The following is a 14,166-nucleotide window of genomic DNA, read 5'->3' on the forward strand; positions in this document are numbered from 1 at the left end:
TCAGTGTTCAGGGTCTACCCCGGCTGAGAGTAGAAGGGACTCCTGCCAGCCTCAGTGTTCAGGGTCTACCCGGGCTGAGAGTAGAAGAAAGGACTCCTGCCAGCCTCAGTGTTCAGGGTCTACCCAGGCTGAGAGTAGAAGGGACTCCTGCCAGCCTCAGTGTTCAGGGTCTACCCCGGCTGAGAGTAGAAGGGACTCCTGCCAGCCTCAGTGTTCAGGGTCTACCCCGGCTGAGAGTAGAAGAAAGGACTCCTGCCAGCCTCAGTGTTCAGGGTCTACCCGGGCTGAGAGTAGAAGAAAGGACTCCTGCCAGCCTCAGTGTTCAGGGTCTACCCAGGCTGAGAGTAGAAGAAAGGACTCCTGCCAGCCTCAGTGTTCAGGGTCTACCCAGGCTGAGAGTAGAAGGGACTCCTGCCAGCCTCAGTGTTCAGGGTCTACCCCGGCTGAGAGTAGAAGGGACTCCTGCCAGCCTCAGTGTTCAGGGTCTACCCAGGCTGAGAGTAGAAGGGACTCCAGTGAGCCTCAGTGTTCAGGGTCTACCCAGGCTGAGAGTAGAAGGGACTCCAGTGAGCCTCAGTGTTCAGGGTCTACCCGGGCTGAGAGTAGAAGGGACTCCTGCCAGCCTCAGTGTTCAGGGTCTACCCAGGCTGAGAGTAGAAGGGACTCCTGCCAGCCTCAGTGTTCAGGGTCTACCCAGGCTGAGAGTAGAAGGGACTCCAGTGAGCCTCAGTGTTCAGGGTCTACCCAGGCTGAGAGTAGAAGAAAGGACTCCTGCCAGCCTCAGTGTTCAGGGTCTACCCCAGCTGAGAGTAGAAGGGACTCCTGCCAGCCTCAGTGTTCAGGGTCTACCCCGGCTGAGAGTAGAAGGGACTCCTGCCAGCCTCAGTGTTCAGGGTCTACCCAGGCTGAGAGTAGAAGAAAGGACTCCTGCCAGCCTCAGTGTTCAGGGTCTACCCAGGCTGAGAGTAGAAGGGACTCCAGTGAGCCTCAGTGTTCAGGGTCTACCCAGGCTGAGAGTAGAAGAAAGGACTCCTGCCAGCCTCAGTGTTCAGGGTCTACCCAGGCTGAGAGTAGAAGAAAGGACTCCTGCCAGCCTCAGTGTTCAGGGTCTACCCAGGCTGAGAGTAGAAGGGACTCCAGTGAGCCTCAGTGTTCAGGGTCTACCCAGGCTGAGAGTAGAAGGGACTCCAGTGAGCCTCAGTGTTCAGGGTCTACCCAGGCTGAGAGTAGAAGGGACTCCAGTGAGCCTCAGTGTTCAGGGTCTACCCAGGCTGAGAGTAGAAGGGACTCCAGTGAGCCTCAGTGTTCAGGGTCTACCCGGGCTGAGAGTAGAAGGGACTCCTGCCAGCCTCAGTGTTCAGGGTCTACCCAGGCTGAGAGTAGAAGGGACTCCTGCCAGCCTCAGTGTTCAGGGTCTACCCAGGCTGAGAGTAGAAGGGACTCCTGCCAGCCTCAGTGTTCAGGGTCTACCCAGGCTGAGAGTAGAAGAAAGGACTCCTGCCAGCCTCAGTGTTCAGGGTCTACCCAGGCTGAGAGTAGAAGGGACTCCAGTGAGCCTCAGTGTTCAGGATCTACCCAGGCTGAGAGTAGAAAGGACTCCTGCCAGCCTCAGTGTTCAGGGTCTACCCAGGGCTCACTTGCGGTTAGTATGTATTGATCATTTGTGAGCAAAAAAAAAAAAAAAAAAAAGGTTTTAATCTCAGAAAGAAACAATAAACCTGCCACATGAGCCTACACTACATTGGTCTCTGTTTGCTCTGTGTTCCTCAAAGGGGGGGAGGGGGAATTCTTCACAGACGAACAGATCTCCAGACCTTTCCCAAATTCAAGTTTAGCAGATAGAAAATGCAAAACTGGGGCTGGAGAGATGGCTCAGTGGTTAAGAGCATTGCCTGCTCTTCCAAAGGTCCCGAGTTCAATTCCCAGCAACCACATGGTGGCTCACAACCATCTGTAAAGAGGTCTGGCGCCCTCTTCTGGCCTTCAGGCATACAGACAGAATATTGTATACATAATAAATAAATTATACATAATAAATAAATATTTTAAAAAAAGAAAATGCAAAACTGCATCCAGACGAAACAATTAACATCCCCAAGTATAGGTGTGACAGCATGTACATTTTACAATCTGCATGGTTCTCATGTGTTGGGGATCAAACCGAGGGCCTCACCATGGGCATTCTCCTGGTGAGTTATATCCTCAGGTCAGCAAATGTGAAAATACACACATACACATACACACACACGTATGTGTATGTGTGCATGTTTATGTATACATACATACATACATACATATATTATGCCCAGATCACGGAATGCCCCTGAAACCAACTAGGAGACCGAGTCCTGTATGTAAAAGCAAAGAGACTTTGTTCTTACACAAGTTTGCAAACTTGGACTCTCTGTGTTTCCAACGTATTGGAGTGATCGGAGAGCCCTGAGCTCAGTTGGGGTTGGGTGTTTAATAGTAGCAGGTGGGGGTGAAAGAATTCTAAGGTTCAGGACCCCTGATTGGCTGACATTTATCTAGGGTGCCCTGGTGAAAAGTGATGGGTGTGTTCTGACAGGTGATCCAATCTACAATGGTTGGAATGTTAGAAATTTCCTTTGGATGTGTTCCTGGGTGGTGCCTGGGTAGTCTCAGTTTGTGGTCTTTCTCAGAACCAGGTATTGCCTTAGGGTAAACTACTGAGACTCCGGCCTCTATTGAGTTTGTCACGGCTGGGTCCTACGCATACATACATACATATACATATAACCGAATATATATTATATACATATATATAACGAAATGCTCTTATTGAATGTTGAAAACACCAGAGAGAAACTAATAAAATATCTGATTCTCTATTGATAAATGTGTGCAGAATTCTCCTGTTTTGATGTATGATTTACTTCCCCACTTCTGCCTAAAGAATATCATTTAGGTTTCTGTTTTTTTAACTAATGTGTATATCTATGTGTGGCTATGTCGTGGGAATCAAACTCGGGTCTTTTGACTCAGTAGCTGGGCCATTATACAGGCTTCTTGCTAGTTTCTTGGTAAGTGTTTTTCAGAGAAGTTTGCCTTTTATTACATTTTGGCAGGCTAAAATGGGGTTTTTCCAATACATCTTATAATTGGGTATATTTATATATCTGAAAAATACTGATTTCTGTCTCATTCGGCTACCTTATCTTGAATTTTTTTTTGAATTTTTCAATTGATTTTCTTTAAATTTTTTGAGTATGAAAGTGTATAACACACAGATGTAAATCTCATCTTTTTCTTTCCAGTTTGCCTGTTGTTTCTCTCTGGTGTATTTGCGTTCCTCCAAAATGGTAGTATGTTGAATGGGAGAGCCCGCTGTTTGTCCCAGCTGCCTGGCTAGTTTACACTCGAAATAACCACACAGAAACTGTGTTAATTGAATTATTGCTTGGCTCATTAGCTCTAGCCTCTTTTTGGCTAACTATCACATCTTGATTTAACCCATTTCTATTAATCTGTATATCACCACAAGGTCATGGCTTACCGGGAAAGATTCACCATGTCTGACCTGGTGGCTCCGTGGTGGCTCTCTGACTCTGCTTGCTTTCTTTCTCCCAGAATTCAGTTCTGTCTTCTTGGCCTACCTAAGTTCCACCCTATCAACTAGGCCAAGGCAGTTTCTTTATTCATTATCCTATGAAGGCAACACACAAACAGAAGGAACTCCTACACCAGTAGTGAATAATGGGAGTAAAAAATCTTGATCCAGAGACATAATTATTTTTGTAGGCGCAATGAATTCCACTGTGGAATACACAGGGCTGGTGAGTTGAGATGGGGTAAGAGCTTTTGCCACCATGCCTGATGATTCAAATGCAAGCCTTGAGACCCCATGATGGGATAAGAGAGCTGATGCTGACCAGTTGTCTGACTCACACACATACACAATGAATAAGTAAATGTAAAGAAAAGTGAAGATATTTATTTAGTGCCCATTAATCAAACGTGGCTTTCGGTGTTCTAGGTTATGAATAATGTTGCAACCAATAGTTGATATTTTTGACACAGACAGTTAAAAATGATGAATTTGTCAGTCTTTTTAGTGCCTTGCGGAAGTATATACATATGTTCTTGTGTGTGTGGAAGTCAGAGGGCCACCTTGCGTGTTATTTCTCAGATGCTGTCCTTCCTTTTACACGGTCGCTCATGGAACTCTCCAACTAGGTGAGTCTGTCGGCCAGTGGGCATTAGGGAATCACCTATCCTGCTTCCTTAGCCCTGGGGTGACAACCACTTGTCACTCATGGCTCTAGCCTGAGCTAAGTAGTGAATCCTATCTCAAACAAACAAACAGAATTCTGCCCTATTCTACACATGTCTGGACCTTGAGAACACGTAAGTGAAGCGAGCCCCGTAAACCGTCCACACGCTTCACACATGGGGACAGAGCACACGGGTGGAGAGGAGTGGGCTCCGGGTTACTGCTCAAAAGGAAAACAGGGGGTGGGAAATGACAGAGGGATGTGTTGTTGGGGGGAAGAAGTTTGTCGTAACTCTACTTTTTAACCCTCCCCCTTTTTTGGGAACCTAAAACTACTGTAAAAAGCCATCTACTTTTTAAAAAGGTCTGGTAACAGTAGTGTTTCAGTTTTTTGAGACAGGGTCTTTGATGCATAGCTTTGGCTGGCCACAGACTCAAAACCGCCCTGCTCCCATCCTGCCAAGGGCTTGGATTAGAGGAGCATTCCCCCACCATTTGTTACCTCGCAATTTAATGTAATGCTTAGCAGAGACTCTCCCTCAACTAACTGCATGTTACAATTATCCTTTCTGTTTACTTACTCTATTTACTCGGTGGGTTTGTGTTGCCGAATATCTGTTTACGCTGTGACGATGTGTCTTTGCTATGGCACCTTCTGATTGGTTTAATAAAGAGCCGAATGGCTAGTAGCTAGGCAGGAAGAGTGACTTGGGGAAGAGAGGACTCTGGGAAGGGGTCACCAGCCACCATAGCCATCCCAGAGGAAACAGGACAGGCAGTAAAGAAATGAGGTAATGAGCCTCGTGGAAGAACGTAGATTAAAAAAATATGGGTTAATTTAAATTATAAGACTAGTGTGGAACAAGCCTAAGCTAAGGTCAAACTTTTATAATAATAAGTCTCCAAGCTATTTGTGAACTAACAACCCAAAGAAAAATCCAACTACATGTGTGTTACACGCATGTGATTGTAATGTGTAAGGGCTATGTCTCCATGCACACGCAGGGATGATATCAAGTGCCTTTCTCTGTCTTTATTGTCCATGTTCCTTTAAAACATGTTATCTCATTGGACCAGAAGCTAGGCTATCTGGTCAGCAAGCTCTTGGGATCTGCCTGTCCCCTCTCTGAAATGCCAGCGTTACAAGGACCATGCAGCTCCGCCTGGCTTGGTACATGGGTGCTGGGATTCAGACTCAGGACCCAGTGTCACAGACTCACTTTTACCCACTGTGCAGCTCCTTGGCCCCCATTATCCTTCCTAAATCCTTCCTGCTAACTAAGCCCTTTACACTTCCACCTCGCTTCTGTGAGCTCCATGCAGGAAGTGTAGGTGAGTTTTCCTATGAAGATACTGTCTGCTGTAAAGCCCCAGTTTGGTCATGTAGAGTCGGAGACAAAAGGCAGCCATTGTATCATCATCCTAAAGTTCAGAGCCTTTTAAAATTAAGACAGTTCCTCAGAAGGCCTTGAAGCAGCTGTTTCAGGATCACGAAGCAGAGGGGTGATAGTTTCCAAACTCAGAGAGGACAGGCTGTGGCTGGGCACAGAGGACAGGCCATGTCTGGACAGAGAAGACAGACCGTGTCTGGGCAGAGAGGACAGGCCATGTCTGGACAGAGAAGACAGGCCGTGTCTGGGCAGAGAGGACAGGCCGTGTCTGGGCAGAGAGGACAGGCCATGTCTGGGCAGAGAGGACAGGCCGTGTCTGGGCAGAGAGGACAGGCCGTGTCTGGGCAGAGAGGACAGGCCGTGTCTGGGCAGAGAGGACAGGCCGTGTCTGGGCAGAGAGGACAGGCCGTGTCTGGGCAGAGAGGACAGGCTGTGGCTGGGCAGTGCTTCCCCTTTCTCCTTTCATTTCTCCCTCCCAGTCATCCGGAGAATGTTTCCTCAGCGACAAGGCGCCAGCCTTCTAGTGCCTGCCTCGCTCCTTTCTTCCCATCGCTCTAGTTAGATCGGCCTGGAGTGGCTGGTGCACACCATTTCTGGGGAGATCTGGTATACAAAGTCCTATTTGCTGCCTTGGAATGTTCCAGAAGCAGAAGGAGTTCCCACAACACCTCCCTCTTTTTTTAAAAATAAGACAGTTCCAAACCCAATGCAAAGCTATATACATTAGGAACAGATGTCAAGTATAAGATTAGAATTACAATAAACATTCTATCCTAAGGAGTCTAAGTCTGCTTATTGCGCCATAATAATAGTGGGTAATAGAGTGAATATTTGTGAGCTATTATTTATGGGTAATTCACATTGGTATTCTAAGGATATGTTACTTTGGAAAAGAGGTTCTTCTTTTGTTTCTACAGAGGATGAGAATCTGTGGATTCGTTCCAAGCTAATATATTTTGATAGACCACGACCCCCTGAGAGGTTGCCATGAACACCCCCAAAAATTACTTTGCCCAATAAACAGCAGAAAGAAGTTTGGACAAAACTACACCCATATGATGGAAAAGTTACTTTCAATGGTTAATAAAGAAACTGCCTTGGCCCATTTGATAGGCCAGCCCTTAGGTGGGTGGAGTAGACAAAACAGAATGCTGGGAGGAAGAGGGAAGTGATGCAATCACCATGCCTCTCCTCTCTGGTCAGATGCAATGGAGCCAGTCGCCATGATTCTCTGACCCAAGACGGATGTAGGCTAGAATCTTTCTGGTAAGCTACCACCTCGTGGTGCTACACACATTATTAGAAATGGGTTAAGCAAGATGTGAGAGTTAGCCAGTAAGAGGCTAGAGCTAATGGGCCAAGCAGTGTTTAAATGAATACAATTTGTGTGTTGTTATTTCGGGTATAAAGCTAGCCATGTGGGAGCCGGGCAGGACGAAAAGTAGGCCTGCTCGCCCCATCTCTACACCCATATTCCCAAATATTGTTTGTAAATGCTTCTTTACATTTAAAGGGGGATAGGCTATTGAGATTTTCATTGGTATAGATCTTGGTTTATTGATACAAATTTAAGGTCAATCTTGTTATATGTATATTTCTGTTCTTGGTTAAAGTATTGTGATTGTGTAGTTTATTTTTAAAATGTAATGTATAGTTAAAAAATATAGGTTAATAGATAATCATCTATAATAGTCAAGCTTGTAGTCATGTTAGTTAGATTTTTTTAGATGTATAGAGATATATTTCAGTTAGATTGATATTCTTCAAATCTTTCAGAGACCTTGAAAATATGGCATTTAAAATGTCTTAATAAGATAGGACTTTTCATGACAATGAGACTCATCTGCTCCTGGCAGCACCAATTACTTCAAGAGAAAGATGGACATCAAAGAGGCCCCTTATGAAGTTTGCTAGTCATTTGGGCAAGAAATTGCTCTTGCCTGGACTGCTTGATGGTATGCTATGTGAACTGGACATGCAGGACCCACAGAGAAATGACTGCTGAACTTGCCTAAAGGTGAGATGATCTTTCGGGGTTCCTGCTTCATGAAAAAGTTTGCCAGACATTTTGCAGGACACAGAAAAATGTTACAGACAAACTGCCAGTATAGGTGGAACTGTCTTTGAAATTTCCTGCTTCATGGAAAAGTCTGCTGGATACTACAGTGAGCTGAAGATGGATGCCCCAATGGTACAGAAGAATTTTGGGTGACTATCCAGGCAGTGAGATGTCTCTGTCAATTCTAGAGTTTTGAAAGTTGCTTACAATGTACTTCCTGTTTACTTAGGTAATATTATATCCTTCTGGAGTCTTTGATGGAATTGGAGAATTTATAGTTATAGTTTTCCTTAGTTATGATAAAAGATAAAGTAGATATAAATATTGTAACTGTAATTCTTGCTTGACATATGTTTTGTTATATGTTAATTTTACTATGTTAAAATTAAAGCCTTCCTTTTTGTTTAAACAGAAAAGGGGAAGTGGTGTGGGAAGTCCTTCTGTCTATGTGTTGCTTTTATTGGTTAATTAATAAAGAACTGCTTTGAGCCTATGGCAGGGAAGAACAGAACTAGGCGGGGAAAGCTAGGCTGTATGTTGGGAGAAAGGCAGAGTCAGGGAGATGCCATGGAGCCACTTCCAGAGTCAGACATGCTGAAATTTTACCGGTAAGCCACTGCCATGTGGTGATTCACAGATTCATAGAAATGGGTTAGTTTTATATGTAAGAGTTAGCCAGTAAGAAGCTAGAGCTAATGGGCCAAGCAGGGATTTAATTAATACCATTTCTGTGTGATTGTTTTGGGTCTAACCTAGCCGGGCGGCTGGGAACCAACAAGCAGCCTCCCACTACATTTGGCATGCCAATGTGGTGGACTAAATCCATGTATAACCTAAAAAAGCTTGAAAAGGAACTATAGACACAGAAAAACCAAGTTTAGCCTCATTTTCCTGGCTCTCTTAAGGGAGGTTTTCCTGATTCTGCCATAGCAGAAAAAAGCTGCATGGTTTTCAAACACGGCTTCCTGGGCCGTGCTGCCAGCACGAACTCCAGCTATGGAGCATTTGATTTGGGGTCCAGGTGTTTGTTGTGCCCTCTCGGGGTCAGGAGGAAAGTAGCTGAGACCATGCCCATGGCTCAGAGCTCCCCACATGGGCAGGCAGCAGAATCAGGTCTACAAGGCGTGCACAGGCAGGAGAGCATGGTGGGTTCCCACCGTCATACACAGAGATGTTTCCAGGTTGTGCAGTGCTCTGCATGGCGGATTTAGCTATTACTCAGATAAAAAAGGTTTATGTGCTGCATGCTCATTCTCAGAGTTAAAATGCTGAGCGTGGCTCCTACCTGGCAGCCCCAGAGCTGGCAGTAATGGTACCCCTACCATTTTGAAAGTGGAGAGAGGCGGAGCCAGCACCCAGGGTTGCTGCAACCAAGCTGCTTACCGTTTTTAAAGCTCTTCAAGACAGAAAAGAATTTCATATATGCAATAAAGACAAATCCAGATATAAAAGACATCTAAATGGGTTGTAGTGTTGGATAAATATATGTAGGCTTGGGAGAGAGAAGAAAAGAGTATAGAGGGTTAGAAAAGAAGTAAATTGTTTTTAAAAAGTAAGTCTTTAAAGAGACAGAGTACAGATAGTCATAAATTAAAAGGAGTAAAGAAAAATAAACCATGTAAAGATGGACTATACACAGAGAGTCTGGATTGTGTATATTATTGTGTTTTCTTTGAAGTTTTTGACTGTAAAGGAGCTAAGTAGAGAGAGACATTTCAGTGTATGGTCTGCTTATCTAAACCAGCATGCATATTATAAAGGTATCTTGACTTCAGAATTTGGGTTATAGATGACAATCACCAGCCATTCGGGCTGTACAAGAACACAAAGCACTTGATAAACCTTCAGAGGTATTAACAGCCCTGCCTTTAAAATGGTTAACTTAGAAACCAATATGGGTTAAGCAGTTGCCTCTAGCTGAAGAAAAGCTGCAGGCTTTACAACAGCTGGTACAAGAGCAACTAGCATATTGAAGAATCTACCAGCCCTTGAATTCTCCTGTATTTGCTGTTAAAAAGAAATCTGAAAAATGGAGAATGGTGACAGATCTTAGAGCTGTCAACAAGGTTATTCAACCTATGGGCCCTCTACAATCTGGAATTCCTCTGCCGTCTCTGTTACCAAAGGGATGGCCTCTCATAGTTATTGATTTAAAGGATTGTTTCTTCACTATGCCTTTACAAGAAAAGGATAGAGAAAACTTTGCCTTCACAGTGCCTACTTATAATAATTCTCAGCCTACTAGGAGATATCAATGGACTATCCTCCCACAGGGAATGCTCAATAGCCCCACCCTGTGCCAATACTTTGTAAGTCAGCCATTGGAAATAATATGTAAGCAATTTCCTAAGTCTATAATTTACTATTACATGGATAACATTTTGTTGTATTATTCAAATACAAATACTTTAGAAAGGTTGTTTAATTTTTTTTTTTTGTTTTGTTTTGTTTTTTGAGACAGGGTTTCTCTGTAGCTTCGGAGCCTGTCCTGGAACTAGCTCTTGTAGACCAGGCTGGCCTCAAACTCACAAAGATCTGCCTGTCTCTGCCTCCCGAGTGCTGGGATTAAAGGTGTGTGCCACCACTGCCCAGCCCTAGAAAGGATGTTTGAAAAAGTAAAGAAAGTTTTGCCTAAATGGAGATTACAAATTGCTCCTGAAACGATTCAAAGAGGAGATTCTGTTAATTGCCTAGGTTACATGATAGGTTTGCAGAAGATTAGAACACAAAAGGCACAAATTAGGAGAGACCAGTTGCGGAGTCTTAAAGACTTTCAAAGATTATTGGGAGACATCTCCAGTCTACGACTGGCTGTTGGTATAACACCTGACCTAATAGTTCATTTGAATAAACTTTAGATGGTGATAAGGACTTAAATAGTTCCAGAGAATTAATAGCTGAAGCGGAAAAGGAATTGTTGATTGTTGAGGAGAAATTACAGGAGGCACATGTGGACAGGGGCAAGCAGTCACTGGAGAAGATCTGCCTCTTGCTGGCCTACAAAATCAAGTATCCGGAGAACTTTTTTCCTTCTCAGAGGGAACCATGAGTGTGCCAGCATCAACAGAATCTACGGATTTTACGATGAATGGAAAAGGGGATACAATATTAAACTGTGGAGAACGTTCACAGACTGTTTTAACTGCCTACCGATAGCAGCGTCGTGAATGAGAAGATATTCTGGTGTCATGGAGGGTTTATCACCAGATCTTCACTCTGTGGAGCTGATTCGGTGAATTATGAGGCCAACTGATATACCAGATCAAGGTCTTCTTTGTGATCTTTTGTGGTCTGATCCCGATAAAGATGTCTTAGGCTGGGGTGGAAATGACAGAGGAGAGTCCTTCCCATGCCACCACTGCCCGGCATCCTAAAAGTTCTTGAAGTGGATCTTCCAGACAGAGGTCAAGGAATAGAGAAAGCCAGGAAGGGGAGAGAATGGCTGGGCAGGGCGCAAAGCCGGTGAGAGCATGGCTTCTGCACAGATGGGCTCACAGGAAAACCTGCTCCAAATTGGGTACGATGCTCAAGAGTGGGCATTTTGTGGAGGAGAGCAGGAGGAACATTTGCTACACAAACGTGAGAACCTAAATCCAAACCATCAGCTCCCACATGAAAACCCAGGTGGGGAGCAGAACCCAGAACAACAGGGCAGAGACAGACAAATCCCTGGGGCATGCTGGCTCCCAGCCTAGCTCTGGGCTCAGAAAAAGAACCTGTCTTCAAGGAAAAAGATGAACTTGGTGTCCTCCTCTGGCCCCTATCAGTGCAATCCCCACCACCACACACACATACACAGTATATTTAAATCAGGCATACTGTCTCCTGCTTGTAATTTCAACCCTTGAGAGACTGAGACAGGGAGCCCAGCCTGGGGTACAGAGTGAGACCCGGTTTCAAAAAAATAACAGATAACAAGGTCCCCTGCTGTACTGAGAAGAGAAAAGAGCTTGACGGACAAGGGTGAGGGGCAGAGCTTAGAGCACAGTACCCAAACAACAAACCGGCTGTCAAGCCTGTGCCTTCCGCTTGAAGGGGCCCCATGTCCTCTTCCAGCTTCCACACGAGCTCAGGTGTGCTGAGCATCTATCTAAACCACACTTAAACAAAGAAAATAATTTTGATTGTGGGAAAAGCATGATCAAAATATTGTACAAAAAAATTTCAAATTTTCTTTCTCTTCCTTCTCCAGCAGGTCTCATGTGCCCAAGCTGGTCTTGAACTAACTGATGAAGGCCAAGAGTGATCTTGAATTCCTAATCTTCCTGCCTCGGCCTCCCAAGACATAAAATTGTAGATTTGTGTCACTAAAGCCTATTTTACATTTTTTTTATCTTGGTAGAATTTGAATTTTTTGTTTGTTTGTTTGTTTTGTGTGTGTGTGTGTGTGTGTGTGTGTGTGTTTAGACAGGGTTTCTCTGTGTAGCCCTAGCTGTCCTAGAACTCACTCTGTAGACCGGGCTGGCCTTGAACCCACAGAGATCCCAAGTGCTGGGATTAAAGGCATAAGCCACCACCGCCCACCAGAAATATATATATATTTTTTAGCCTTGTCTGGCTTAGTTTTGGTTTTTTTTTTGTTTTTTTTTTTTTTTTTTTTTTTTTTTTTTGTCAGCTTACCACAGTCTAGAGTCATTCTGGAAGAGGAAACCTCAGTTGAGAAAATTCCTCCACCAGACTGGCCTGTAGCCGCCTCTTCTTGATGGATGATTGGTGCAGGACAGCCCACCGTGGTGGTTCTACTCTGGTCAGGTGGTCCTAAGAACCATATGAAGGCAGGCTAAGCAAGCCAGGAAGCAGAATTCCTCCATGGCCTTGCACCAGCTCCTCATCCAGGCTCTTCCCACGCATTCCTCGGGCGATGGACTGTGCTCTGTGCTCTGGAGCTGTAAGCGGAACAAACCCTCCCCTCCCACGTTGCTTTGCTCATGTGTTCTATCCCAGCATTGGAAACCCTACCTAAGACAATGCTCATTTCCCACTAAGGAAACTGAGCCATGTCTGTTTGGGGGTACAAATATATACAGAGGGAATCAAAGCTAAAAGCCCCCTCCCCGCCAAAATAAAAAGACAAAATCAAATATGTAGGGTCAGGTGAAATGCTTTACCTCACGAGCACTAGGAACTGGCATGGATCCACAGAAGCAAAGTACAGACCCCGGGCATGGTGGTACGCCCTCAGAACCCCGGGGGTGAGGGACAGGGACAGTGGTATCCCTGGGGCTCACTGGCCGGGACTCCAGGTATGGTTGCACGCCCTCAAAACTCCGGGGCTGAGGGACAGACAGTGGCATCCCTTTGGCTCACTGGCCAGCCAGCAGTCTAGTCTTACTGGTGAGAGCAAGCCAATGGGTACTAGCTCAGAGGACAGTGCTCCTCTGGAGGACATGGAGCTTGTCCTCAGGCCTCCATGCACACACTCACGCGTGCCCCCCTGCACACTCATGAACACACACATTCGTCAGACACAGCAGAAGAACAGGCGGTCTGTGGTTACTGTGGATTTCACAATTATTTTCTCCTCGGACTTCCTGTTTGCAGCCCGAGAACAGCGGTTTCCCAATCTCCCTCTGAGGCCCAGCTCCTGCTTTGCTGACGTCAACACTCCTGTGGATATTGTTACTGGATCTATCTATTTGAGTGCTACAATTTCTTTAAAAATGGCAGAAAGGGAGCCAGAGAGATGACTCAGCACTTAAGAGCACGGGCTGCTCTTCCAGAAAACCCAGTTTCAATCCCCAGTACCCACATGGCAGCTCACAACTCTGTCCTCTTTGGGCATTGCACACATGTGGTTCACATACATACATGCGGATAGAACACCCATATGCCTAAAATAAAAATAAATAAAGCTTTGTTTAGAAAACATTGCAAAAGGCTTCCAGAATCTTTGAGAATCCAGAGTCAGTCAAACACAGAGACTATTATGTGACTGTGAACTTGTTAGTCAAAGCACACAAGGAAGGCTGCTCAAGCCCTGATGTTGACATGAACACTGCAATTTGCACAGACAGGAGTCAGTGCCAGAACTGCCGCTGCCACTACAGCTGTCGCCGCAGCCGCTGCCACTGCCTCCGCCTCTCTCTGCTGCTGCTGACCCTGCCGCCGCCTCTGCTGCTACCCCCACCGCTGCCGCCGCCTCTGCTGCTACCCCCACCGCTGCTGCCGCCTCTGCTGCTACCCCCACCGCTGCCGCCGCCGCCTCTGCTGCTGTTGCTGTACAGCTCCAGCGCAGCCCTCGCAAGGGGGATGTCGTGGGTCTGGTTCCTTACAGGCTGATTCTACAAATGAAGTCTTTTCACAGGGCAAAGCCTAAGTCACACACCTGAGCCTGAACTACAGTGGAGCTTAGACAAAAGAGTTTTGACCCCAACAGGGAGGAGTAAAATTTGTAATGTGAGGAATTCTCCAAATGGAGGCAGGAGGACCAGGGATTTATGGTCAGACTGTGCTACAGGAGGTTCTGTATTCAAGGGGCAGGA

Source organism: Microtus oregoni, unplaced genomic scaffold (assembly GCF_018167655.1).
Source record: "Microtus oregoni isolate MIOR12 unplaced genomic scaffold, Mior012 000054F_ref0000373, whole genome shotgun sequence".
Taxonomy (NCBI): domain Eukaryota; kingdom Metazoa; phylum Chordata; class Mammalia; order Rodentia; family Cricetidae; genus Microtus; species Microtus oregoni.